A 12,766-nucleotide genomic window follows, 5' to 3' on the forward strand; every position below is an offset into this window, starting at 1 on the left:
ACATAGGGCAGGAGGATGTGAAGGGATTGAAAGACCCTTTTAAAATAGCCAGAAAAAAAAATTACAGTGCAATGCTTTCTTTTCATCAGGATACAACTCATCAAATAGTGTTTCATTTCTTTCCTGAAGGAAAGCTACTGAAGTTCATTCAGGAATTTTGTCTTATTTTTTTACTGGTCCTTATATTTGAGAAGTCAAATCCAAGAAGTATGAATAGATTTGAATCAAAACTTATAGCTATCAAGAAAACAAATGTTTAAAATAATAGCTAGATCTATATGCACGGACAAAAATGGGAAGTAAGTAACGCCCAACTTCAGCAGATAAGAAAAAAACGACATGTGAGTGTCCTCGACCCAATGCTGGGCATATGGTAATCTCTTGCTAAAATTTCTTTATTCCTCTTCTTTCAGCATTTTTTGCTACTTGCAGATACTTTTGCACCTCCAGGTATCCCCACAGTATCTTTATTCTGCATACCGCCACCATGCTCTAATCAAATTCACTCCCACCAGGTAATTCCCAGGATTATTCCTTGGAAAACCTCTTTTCCATAGATTATTTTGTTGGAAAGGATCCGATCAATTAATTCTCACTTAAGGTTTAACAACACTTCATAGTTTAATACATCATGTTTCCCAAAGCTATTAGCAACTTAACGGGAACCATCAAAATTTCAAGTCAAAAGAGTGATTAGTGATTATTGCAGGCACCAGGAGGGAGATATTTGGAGGAGTAATTTTGCTATTGTTAGGAGCACAAGAGCCTTACAATCCCTCTCTATACCCTCGTGGACAGCAGTATATTCCAGAGGGCCTTTTTAAAACACTAAACGCACATCTTAGGATATAAGGAAAATACTGGACTAACACTGCAAAGATTGTATTCAATGTAGTGAAATATCTCCTTCTCTTTTGGGGTTAGCAGTAATAGAATTTTTTTCTTTTTAATTTGATGGAGGTACTGGGGATTGAACCCAGGGCCTCATGCATGCTAAGCATGTGCTCTACCACTGAGCTATACCCTCCCTGAAGGAGTGGTAGATCTTAAAGTGGTTCTGTTCCTCAGTTCTTCCCCCTACCGTATGAAAGTACTGTTGACCATAATCCTGTTAATAGCTAGTTCTGTAGTTAATAGGTTTCCTTATTTAGGATATGTGAAAAAGTTTGCAAACTTCCTGGTTTGAGACATGCTCTCATAGTTACAGAGACTAAAATTTCCACTGACCCCACTGATATTTGAAATGTGCTTAATTTCACACCATTCTAATTAACACCAGTACCATTTCCTGAGAAAACTGAATGTACTTCCAACTTAATCAAGCTTCTGGCAGTAGGAATGGTAAACATAAAAAGTAATGTCTGGAGCTGATTTTAAAAGAGGCTCTTTCTTTTTCTTGGGATTTGCCTGCATGAGACAGAGATTGTGCCTCTGTTTTTTTTCAGTCGGATCTCCTTTTTATTACACTGTTATTTCCTTGCTTGTGCCATTCCTTCCACCTTCAAGTCCTCCTCTCTCCCAATCACTTAGTTAATAAAGCCTGTCAAGGCTCGCACTGGCATCATTTATAGACTATAGGTACTGTGTTCTAAGATCAGCTAAATACCATTTATTTTAATGCTTATCACAATATGCTATGTATCTCATTTCTTTCTTACAGAAACTTGTGAGTTACATAATAGCATCTTCACCGTACACAGATAAGATTCAAAGTGGGTAAGTAATCACCCAAGGTCACTGGGCTAGTAACAAGCAGAGCCTAGATTAAAAGCCTGCATCGTTTGATTTAGTCTGACTATCCCATCTACACAAATGGACTTCCTCCCACCGCCTGAATCCCTCTGTTGCTGGCCCCATCTGTGCAAATGGATCCATCTTTCTTGAATGTTCTCATTCATTTAAATTAACCAAATTCTGGCCCAGCTGGATTCAGAGATCACATAAGGAGGTAGTTTTCCTTCCTCATTGCCCCAAGTGACTTGTAGAGTCTTAGGAAGATGCACAGACTAAAGAGAGGGACCCCAAATTTTCATATTAATGAATAAACTAAAACAGGAATCCTCTTCATCCCTGACAATAAGTAAAAAGTGTTCTTCTCATCTTTCCCTTTGTTCTTTCTTTTGCCTGGTGCTCCATATCTCATTTCCGAAGATTATGGTGAATTCAGTAATTATCATTCTCAGAATATGCTGCTCCCTATTTTTAGAGCACTTTCCCAGGACACTTGCACAACATTGCTCTGGTGTGTGTGATGGCAAATGGATTTCTTCTGAAGAGGACCACTCAAAAGCACCGTCTTTGTGACCATCTGCAAGTAATTTTTCACCAAGGTTGGCATCAGCCATGTCATTATGGAATATCCCATAGCAGACTCTCTGTCCAAATATAGAGAGTTTTAACTTTCTCCACCATTGAAAATCTTCTACATTACACACTCTTCCTAGAAAATGGTACACTGAGAAAAGGGAGATAGTAGGAAGCCTAAGAAGCGTGAAGTCAGAATAGATCCTTCTTACAGTCTCTTGGTCTCTGTACTTGCCTCCAGGCCTCTAGGATTGTCATTTGATGCCAGAAACCCAACATCCCCTGGGAGACCCTTATAGGCAGAGCACCATATCTGCTTTCTCCTGGACATCAACTCAGAAGTGGGTGACTGGTCCTCGATGCTCATAAAAGAAGGCAAGAGCCTAAGAGTATGGGGATATGAAGAAAGTGTTCCTTCAACGAAGCATCCCCTCATTCTGACATCCATGGTGAACACTGTTTATTTTGTCCTTGATTTGATTTGTTATCTTTTCCTTTGGATTTGAACTCTATTTCATTCCCTGGTTCTAGGTTTTTGGATCATGTCTCTTCTTGGCAAGCTCTTGATCCTGACCTATTCTTTTCCATTGAAACATCAGGACCTGCCCTACATAGTAGATCTTCTCCTTTGGTGGTAAATCTTAAAAGTAGGTAAGGTATATTATTTTGCATCAAGAATGGAAAAAGAGGAAAATGAGTCAATGGTGGAGGGTATGGGTAGATGTGTGGGCAGACTGAGGGGAACCAGGGGAAACTGCAGTTGCTTGTGCTCTCGACATGGCAACCATTTTGGAGAGAAGAAAACAAAAAGGAGAATCCTGTTTGTTTTCTTAAATTAATGTCAACGGCTAAAATTTATAAGAGCCTTAATAACAGGATTTTCCTTCAACTACTTCATCATTGGATTTGCCTGCATGCAGCTGTCTTCACAATCTTTTCAACTCACGGTGGACATATCATAAGATCTTTTCCACCTAGAGATGTCTTTTCCTCAGTAGATTTATATGAATAATAAACAAAAGATACACACTTTCTTATTGGAGATAATTTTAGCATCAATTTATGCAAATATTCTTGCCAATGCTTATATATGTAACCAAGTATCTGATTGTCTGGTCAGAGAATTCTTTTTATGAAAGTAAGACTTTAATACAACAAACATTTATCGAGGTTTATTTATATGATAGACAATGTTTTACAAGTCAAATTCCACTGTGAACACCAGTCAAATGTAAGTAATTTCGAGAGGTCATTGATATGCATTACACAGAATCAGCTATATTTGTACGGCTCAGGAGAAAGGAGAGTGGCATATTGACTCTATCTTAATATATACTTCTATAATGATTGTACTGTAAATATCCCAGGAGATTCATCATTAAAGTAGGATAGCTACCTCCTTTTACCATGTACAGAGTAAGGTAATTAGTTTGGAAACTAACACCTTTAAAAAGCAGATGCTCAAAGATGTTAAGTGACTTGGACAAGGTCATATGCCTTATACAAAGGTCGTGAGAGAAGCTCAACCGAATGAAAATTAGGGAAGTTACTTACATGCTCCTCACACCTCCTAAAACACAAGACTAGAATGTCCTGAAAGGGCTGTCATCACACTAGTAATATAGTTACCTTCTTCTAACTCCTTTGTTTCTTGGGAAACATATGTTTTTTCAACTTTGGACAAATGATTTAAGAGGTTAGTTTTATTAAATGCAAACATAAATTAATGAGGTTTTCTAAATGAAAACCTATGTAATATATTATTCTTTTATTTAATTTAATCATAATTCAGTTTCAGTATAATATTTAATGGGAATGATTAAACACAATAGCAGAACCATTCATCACAGGCTGCTTCAGAAAGTATTTAGTTGCTGTGGAGATGTGTAGAGGCAATTAAAACACCCCCACAAACAGATGGAAAGAAGGAAAGGTGCAGTTAAAAGATAAAGTACCAGTAATAAGATCCCTAGTGGAATAAATACTAAGGGGAAGATGGTTTCAACAAATCCTGATAGAAATATTAAAAATACATTCCCACTCAAGAAAATTAATCACATTATGTTGTGAGGTATTCACTAGGTCTTGATATTCTGCCCCACCTTTTTTTTAACTCAAGCAGAATCAAAAACTAGACAAAATTGAGTTTCAATTCTTAAGTTCTGTATAATGAATCTACTTTGCTATTATTCCAAAGCATTACATATGAGGTCACTGAAACTCTATGAAAAATCTGCAAACATTCTTACTTATTTGGCTGAATCAGTATTGTCTACCTGCTGTAGACATGTTCGTATAAAACCAAATATTACTTAGTTTCTTGAAATAAACATAAGGTAATTAAGGGAGATTTCAGAGCAAGTTGGGAGAGTGAGCAAAAGTAAAATTGAAAAACAAAGAGAAATGAAAACTAGTTATGTTGCTCGCATATTATGAATACTATCATAACCTAAGGTAACATATGCCATTTGATATAAATTGTAGTAACCATTGCTATGATGGAGAAAAGACTACAGAATAAAATAAAACTCATCTAAATACTGGCGGCATCTATATAGCACCAAACATTCTAAATTTCATTATAGGTAATGAAGTAAATGGTAATGTAGGGATTCACTATGTGCTTTGAGAATTTAATTTGCAGTTATTCAGCTTAATTCAACAATGACTAGGTATTGAGTATCATTATGAGCAAAGAAGCTTTCAGCCAGATATAGTGATGGATACTACTAAAAATGAAAAAAAATTAATCTCTGCTTTCTAAGTTCTCTTAGAATTAGACTGGGTCAAGGTGAAATATAAGATATGCACACAGATAATTATATTACTAAGCAAACCAGGATAAACAGCCAAGAATAGCTACAAGCAACTTTTGCAAATTAGTAAATAAATAAAATAGGCTGACATCCTACCATATATTAAAGTGTATTGTGGAATGGATCAGTTATTGCTAAGCAACCACAATACTATTACTGGCATTTATTTATTTCACATGGTTGTGAATAAGTTAGGGACCAGCTAATCTATAGTACAAGCTATTCAGTTTTATAGACATTGGGATTTCTTAAACATCTTTCAATTGACTAAAGGTTAGATACCCTAGGCTAAGCCTAGCTGGGGCGGCTTAGCTGAGGCAGCTCCTCTCTATATGCCTTTCATCCTCCTCCTGGGTCTAGCAGGGTAACCTAGGTATGTTCTTCTCATGGCAGTCCCAGGAGAGGAAAGAGGGCAAGCCTCAATCTGGAAACACTTTTCAAGTCCCGTCTGTATCATATTTCCTAAAATCACATTGGCCAAAGCAACTCACATGGCCAAGCCTAGAATCACAGTAAGAGGGCACTGCAAAGTTCATGGCGAAAGAGGTGAATATATAATCTTATCACTGGGAATAGAATAAAGATTTAGAATAGCACAATCTACCACAGGTATAAAGTTTTAAAACCAACGTGTATGTAGGTGAAGGCTATGGCAGGCATATCACTGGAACAGAACTTATAGGCCAGATTAAGATATGGGAATAGCAATTTAATTTACGATACGGGGCATTATTCAAAATCAATGGGTAAAGTTCAGGTTACTAAACAAAATGTGCTGGGAACTTAAGCTCACAATTGATAAAGAAATCAGGTTAGATCCTTACCACATACAATACATCCAAATAAATTCCACATGGTTTAAAAAATAAATCATAGCATCTAGAAGAAAATGTAGGCAAATATGTAATCAATTTTGAAAAAGGGAAGGACTTTCTAATTCTCAAAGGAAAAAATTCATTAGGTTTCAAAACATAAATAAAATGAACATTAATAGCAGCAAAATTAAGGGGCAAACAGAAAATAGAAAAACAGTCCAGACAAAAGCTCATAATCTTTATACACTGAGTTTTTTAAAAAATTCATAGTAAACTTTCTAACACTCAAATTAAAAATGGACAAAATAAACAACAACAAAAAGCAATTCATGAGTGATATGAGAGAAGATAGTGGAGTAGAATATTTGAGGAATCCATCCTTCCACAGAAACAACAAATGAACTGTGAGGATCTATCTAAAGTGACTATTTTAGAACTCTGAATCGGGTATAACACTTGCAGCATCCAGGAAAGAGCTTGCTCAAAAAGATGGTAAATTTCAGTCAGTTTGGGCATTTACAGATACCAGCTAACATCCTCCATTCACCAACCCCATGGTAATCAGCCCTTATTCCTGATACAGCTTGCTAGAGTCTGATGGGCAAGAAAAACTTGTTCTCCAGGGATACAGATTCTGTAATTTGATTGCTGATTGATGCTTTTTATCACTGAGGGGCTGGCATAGAGATCAGCCACTGTTCAACACCAAAGGGCTAACATGCCTTCCTAGCCACAAGGGGATTTAAAGACATAAGACCATCTATCTCCCCTATTGAGAGCCAAATATTTAAGAAAATCTTGTCATGTCACCACTGTGACTACAGAAAGAAATGAAAGAGAAACTTCACTGACTACACACAACAAAAATATGCACTTTGCAAAAATGGTTCAGAAAATCATGAAAAGATGGTTCTAGCCCTCAATAAGCAAAAAAAAAAAAAAAAAACCAATCCATGAGGAATGAGAGAATTCGATTTCCAGAGTTACCACAATATAATACTCAGAATGTGCCAGTCTCATCAAAAATTTATAAAATATAAAAAGGAACATGAAAGAATAAGACTATTCACAGGGAAAAACATAATTTAACAGAAACCATCACCCAGAAAGTCTAGACATTGGAAATATTAGTCAAAGAAGCTAAATCAACTATCTATCTTAAATACATTTTATAAACTAAAGGAAACCATGAAAAAAGAACTAAAAGAAATCAGGAAAATCATGTCTGAACAAAATAAGACGTAGAGGAGCAGAGTATTTTTATATTATTGAAATTAAGTTGGTATTATTTGAACTAGAATGCTCTAAATTTAAGATGTTAATTGGAACCCTCGAAGTAACCAATAAAAAAAATTTTTTTAAATAAATAAAATAGGAAAAAAATGAAGTAATCAGAATGGTACACTATAAAAAATAAATTTTAAAAAGTCAGTAATGGAAGAAGTGAAGAACAAAAATATATGACATGAAGGAAAAAATAGCTAAATTGCAGAAATAAATCCTTATTTATCATTAATCACATTAAATGTACGTGGATTAAACTCTCCTATTAAAACAGAGATTGGCAGATTGGAATAAAAGAGGAGAAAAAGATATTCCATTCAAATAGTAACCAAAAAGAGAACTGTTCAGACAAAACAGACATTAAGTCAGAAAAGATTACAAAACAAACGAATAGGTCAATACAATAAGATATCTAAAAATTATAAACATGCACAACCTACCTAGCAAAGAAGCTCCAAAATCTATGAAGAAAAATTGACAGAATTGAAGGGGAAAATAGATAATTTTACAATTATAATTTGAAATTTTAATACTCCACTTTCAATAATGGATAGAACAACCATATAGAAAATCAATAAGCATATACAAAACTTGAACTATACTATTAGCCAATTTGAACTAACAGACAGAAACCACTCCAGCCAATAACAGCAGATACACATTCTCCTTACGTGTATGTGAAAAATTCTCCAGAGTAGACAATATGCTAGGTTACAACATGAATCTTAATAAATTTAAAATCTTTGAAATCATATTATCTTTTCTGATAGCAGTGGAATGAAACTAGAAATCAATAGCAGGAGAGAAACAAAAATATCCAAAAAACTATGTGGAAATTAAACAACACACTCAAACAACCAATGAGTAAAAAAGAAATCATAAAGGAAATTAGAAAATATCTTGAGGCAAATGAAGATAAAACCATAATACATCAAAACTTATGAGATGCAATGAAAGCAGTGCAACAAGAGAAAGCTATAGTTTTAAATGCATATATTTAAAAAGAAGAAAGAGTTCAAATCAACAACCTAACTATATAACTTAAGGAACCAGCAAAAGACCAAACTAAATGCAAAGCTAGAAGAAGGAAAGAAATAATAAAGGTTAAATAGAGATAAATAAAATAGAGAGTAGAAAAACAATAAAATATTCAACAAAACCAAAGGTGGTTCTTTGTAAAGATTGACAAAATTGACAAAACTTTAGCTACCTTTACTAAGAAAAAAAGAAAACTAAAATTACTAAAATCATACATGAAACTGAGACATTACTAACAATATTACAAAAATAAAAGGATTATAAGAGAATAGTATGAACAATTGTACACCAATAAATTATATAACTTAGATGAAATGGACAAATTCTTAGAAACACGCAAACCACCAAAGCAGACTTAAGAACAAATAGAAACACTGAATGGATCTATAACAAATAAGGAGTCTGAATCCATAATCAAAAACCTCTAACATACAGTAGCCTAGGACTAGATGGCTGCACTGGTGGATTCTATAAAAGCTTTAAAAGGTATATAACATCATTTTTTCTCAAACTCTTCCAAAAAGTTGAAAAAGAGTGAACACTTTCTAATTCATTCCATAAGGAGAGCATTATCCTGATACCAAAATCAGACACAGATGGTACAAGAAAAGAAAAACAAATATTTCTTATGAGTATGGATATAAAACTTCTCAACTAAATACTAGCAAATGAATTAAGCAGTGTAATAAAAGGGTTATACAACATGATCAAGTGAGAATTATTGCTAAAGTACAAGGATAATTCAATATACAAAAATACTACATTAAGAGACTTAAAGTAAAGAATCAGATGATTATCTTGATGCAAAAAAGCATTTGACAGAATACAAACCTATTCATGATAAAAAAAAAATACTCAATAAACGAGGAATTAATACTTCCTCAATATGTTAAAGCCATATATGAAAAAACCAAAGCTAACATAATACTCAAAGGTGAAGGACAGCAAGCTTTTCCTCTAACATCAGGAGCAGGACAAAGATGACCGCTTTTGCCACTTCTATTCAACATAGTAATGGAATTTCCAGACAGTAAAGGACATTCAAACTAGAAAGGAAAAAGTAAAATTTCTGTTTACAGAGGACATGATCATATATGGAGAAAATCCCTAAAGATTACATACACGCACGCACACACAGACACGCACACACACACACAGTAGAACTAATAACAAATTCAGCAAAGTTACAAGATAAAAATCAAAACACAAATATCAGTTATATTTCTTATAGTAACAATGAAAAATCTAAAGAGGAAATTTTTTAAAATCATTTACAATAGAATCAATAGGAATAAAATACTTCTGAATACATTTAACAAAGGAGGTGAAAGAGTTGTACATTGAAAATTAGAAAATATTGCCAATAGAAATTAAAAATGACGCAAATAAAACAAAGACAAACTGGGAGTGGTGGCCGAGGAGGCTGAGTACGAAGGCTGGAGCTCAATTCCTCCCACAGATACACCAAATTTATAAATATTTGCTGAGCAACTATCTAAGAGACTAACTGGCAAAAAAGATTTCCCAGAACTAAAGATATAAAGAAGGAATCACAGTGAGACTAGTAAAAGAAGGAGACGCGGTCGAGGCAAGAGCCACACCCTGAGGTAGGCGAGGATAGGAGAGGATGGGGGAGGACAGTCACAATTGCAGAGATTCTCCCCCAAAAGTGAGAGGTCCCAGCCCCATATAGGGCCCTCCAGCCCCAGGGTCCTGCACTTGGAACATGAGCCCCCAGAACGACTGCCTTGAAGGCCAGAGGGACTTGTAGACAAGAGAGCCAGATGACTGTAGGAAACAAAAAGCCAACTCTTAAAGCGTGTATGAAAATCTCACACAGTCTGAGTACCAGCACAGAGGCAGAAATTTGAAAGGAGCCCTGTCAGAACCACTTGCTGATCTCGTGGAGCCTCCTGGAGAGGCAGGAGGCAGGGGACTCCCCTGGGGACACAGACACTGGCAGCAGCCGTTGTGGGGAGCTTGTTCTACCAGAAGGACACTGGTACCAGCAAGCAGCATACTGGAGTTCTCCCTCTAGCATATAAGCAGCAGGATGCACTGGGCCGAGTAGGCAGCTGCCTTGGTTTGCCTACTAGTGAGCCAGCACCAGCCCCAAGCCCCTCACTAGCCCCACAGCCTGCTGGGACCCAGCCCTGCCCATCAGCACGCCAGCATAACCCCCAGCCCCTACCACTCGGGCCCTGCAGCCAGCCACCCTCAGGACCCAATCGGACAACGAAGAGGGCTGGAACCAGCCCTGAGCCTGAGTCCCTGGGCCATGCAGACAGCCCCATGGGGAACCAGCCCCACCCTCCAGTGGTTGGGCAGCAGCCCTGAGTACCCCCAACCCCGAGCTACATGGACAGCCAGCTGAGCAGCCTACCATGCCCTCAAGCAGGCCCACAGTCACGGCATGAGGCACAGTCTTGCCGCCAGCAGGCCAGGGCCAGTCCTGCCGACCAGCGTGCCACTCTCGTCAGCCTGGTCACAGCAGAAGGACACACACAGCCCACGTAGGGGGAAACCCTAGACTATAAAGCTCTGGTGACCAGAGGGGAGCATGCTGCTGGGCCTCACAGGGCGTCTCCTACAGAGGATCAGTTCTCCAAGATCAGGAAATGAATCCTACCTACTTAACTCACAGAAATAAACAGAGAATTGGGCAAAATGAGGAGACAGAAGAAAATGTTCCAAACAAAGGAACAAGATGTAACCTCAGAGAAGGAACTAAAAGTGGCGATAAGAAACCTAAGGTGTTTATGGACCAGAAGAATTCATATTGTTAAAATGACCATACTCTCCAAGGCATTCCACAGATTCAATGTAATCCCTATCCAAACACCAAGGACATTTTTCACAGAACTAGAACAAATAATTCTAAAATTCATATGGAAACACAAATGACCCTGAACAGCCAAAATCATCTTGAGAAAGAAGAACAAAGGTGAAGGTATCCTGATGCCTAATTTCAAACTATACCACAAAGCTACAGTAATCAAAATAGTATGGGACTGGCACAAAAACAGACTCAGAGATTAATGGAACAGAAAAGAGAGCCCAGAAATAAACCCACACTTATATGGTCAATTAATCTACAACAAAGGAGGCAAGAATAAACAATAAGGAAAAGACAGCCTCTTCAGTAAATGGTGTTGGGAAAATTGGACAGCTACATGCAAAAGAATCAAACCAGTCTGCTTGTTCACACTATATACAAAAATAAACTCAAAATGGATTAAAGACCTAAATGTAAGACCTGAAACCATAAAACTGCTAGAAGAAAACATAGGCAGCAAGCTCTTTTGACATCAGTCTTAGCAATGGTTTTTTGGATATGTCTCCCCTGGCAAGGGAAACAAAAGCAAAATAAACAAATAGGACTTCATCAAACTAAAAAGCTCTGTACAGCAAAGGAAACCATCCATCAAATGAAAGAGAACCTACAGAATGAGAGAAGACATTTGTAAACATATTTCTCTCTTATAATGGGTTAATATCCAAAATATACAAAGAACTCACACAACTCAATATCAAAAGAACAAACAAGCGGGTTGAAAAATAGGAAGAATATCTGACTAGATATTTTTCCAAAGAAAACATGCAGATGGCCAACGGACACATGCAAAAAAATGCTCAACATCACTAATCAGCACAGAAACGCAAATCAAAACCACGAGATACCATGTCACACCTGTCAGAATGGCTATCATCAAAAAGACAACAAATGACAAGTGTTGGTGAGGATGCAGAGAATAGGCAACCTTTGTGCACTGTTGGTGGGAATGTAAATTGGTAGTCACTGTGGAAAACAAGAGGTTTCTCAAAAAGTTAAAAATAGAACTATCATACAATCCAGCAATTCCACTTCTGGATATCTTCCCAAAGAAAACAAAAACACTAATATAGAAAGATACATGCACCCTATGTTCATTGCAGCATTATTTACAACAGCCAAGATATGGAAGCATCCTAAGTATTCACTGATAGATGACTGGATAAAGTATATGTGATACACACACACACACACACACACACACACACACACACACACAGAGGCAGACAAAATGGAAGCCATAACAAAGAATGAAATCTAGCCATTTCTGACAACATGGATGGACCTAGAGGGTATTATGCTAAGTGAAATAAGTCAGATGGTGAAAGATAAACACTGTGTGATTTCACTTACATATGGCATCTAAAAACAAAACAAACTGACATAATAAAACAAAAACAGACTCATAGATACAGAGAACCAAACTGGTGATTGCCAGAGGGAAGGTGGGTAGGGGGATGAGTGAAATAGGTGAGAGAGATTAAGAGGCACAAACTTGCAATTACAAAATAAATAATTCATAAGGGAGAAAAAAGCAAGAAAGACAAACCATGTTCCCAAATTGGAAGACTTGGTATTATTAAGATGAAAATCTTTCCCAAAGGGATCTACAGAGCAGGCCGTTCTAAAGTGAGTAGCACTCTAAGGTAGACATATCTCCTACTTTTTCAAAGGAG

General features: G+C 36.7%; 1 non-coding gene across 1 annotated transcript; it reads right to left on the reverse strand.

The window, feature by feature from the left end:
* Positions 1–955: 955 nt before the first annotated feature.
* On the reverse strand, positions 956–1,028 carry TRNAA-AGC (transfer RNA alanine (anticodon AGC)). Its single transcript has one exon. It is a non-coding gene; the product is annotated as a tRNA-Ala (tRNA).
* Positions 1,029–12,766: the final 11,738 nt, after the last annotated feature.

Source organism: Camelus bactrianus, chromosome X (genome assembly GCF_048773025.1).
Source record: "Camelus bactrianus isolate YW-2024 breed Bactrian camel chromosome X, ASM4877302v1, whole genome shotgun sequence".
Classification (NCBI taxonomy): Eukaryota; Metazoa; Chordata; class Mammalia; order Artiodactyla; family Camelidae; genus Camelus; species Camelus bactrianus.